The sequence below is a fragment of the Dipodomys merriami genome, unplaced genomic scaffold (assembly GCF_024711535.1).
Source record: "Dipodomys merriami isolate MVZ:Mamm:240054 unplaced genomic scaffold, mDipMer1.0.p SCAF_9, whole genome shotgun sequence".
NCBI classification, from domain to species: Eukaryota; Metazoa; Chordata; class Mammalia; order Rodentia; family Heteromyidae; genus Dipodomys; species Dipodomys merriami.
Genome location: NW_027206512.1, coordinates 9,411,327 through 9,412,355, shown reverse-complemented (window position 1 = coordinate 9,412,355; position 1,029 = coordinate 9,411,327).

Genomic DNA, 1,029 nt, shown 5'->3' with positions numbered 1-1,029 from the left:
CCCACACAGCCCTTCGGCCCTAGGTGTTGCTGGGGCAACTGTACCGAACAAGGAAGTGACGTCACCCGCCTAGTGGTTGGGCCAGCCTCCTATGTGCTTCTGATGCTGTCCGGGAGACAGGGCCCGCCCACATCCCCGCCAAGGCCGCGAGAGCTGCTGAGGGTCTCTGTTTGCCGGGATTGGATGAACCAAAGCATATTCCTTGTTGGGTCAAAGTTAGAAGATGCATTTCTGTGAATAGAAGCTGGGTGTCAATAGATGGCACAGAATAGTTCGTTAAGGACATTTCAGACCCTAGCTTCAGAATACACATTTTAATTTTGGTGTCCTTTCATCATACCCATGGATAATGTCCTGGAAGTCTCTGTGCTTCAGTTTCTTCTTGGGGGAGTGTGGTGGGGGGGAGGTGATAATCTCAAAGAGCTACTGGGACTATTGAATGAAATAATGCAGGTGGGAGACATGAAGGAAGCCTGGATTACATTTGGTATTAGATACAGGCTTTATACAACTAAAGTTAGATTTGGTATGGACTGAAGTATCCCTAATGCACATGGCTGTGAGCCCATGTCACCTTTTGCTTTAATGTATAATTTCTCCTTGGTTCACTTAGTGGGTAATTCTGTGAGAACAAAATCAGTCAAAAAATAAAATAATCTAGTAAACTGGAGTACCATCTACTGCTGACTTTTAGCAGCTAAAGGAGCCAAGGTCACACTGAAAGGATCCTCAGGACCCTCCCAGGGGACCATGCGGACGGAGGCAGGCAGAACAGGAGAAACATAATTGTAAGGTTTATATCTCCCGGGCAGAGGGAGCACATGGCGTCTGCCCCCATCTGGGTCTCCGTTGGGTCTGGGCGGAGAGAGGGAGTGGCCAGAGGGGGGAACTCAAGCCAGGGAGGAGCTCAGGTCTGGGTGGAGCTGAGGACCAAAGGTGGGGTTAATACACACACTGGTAAATTAACAAAGATAACACACAAAAAATTGTCATAAAGTCACTTGTTTAAAATTTTTAAATAACGTGGAG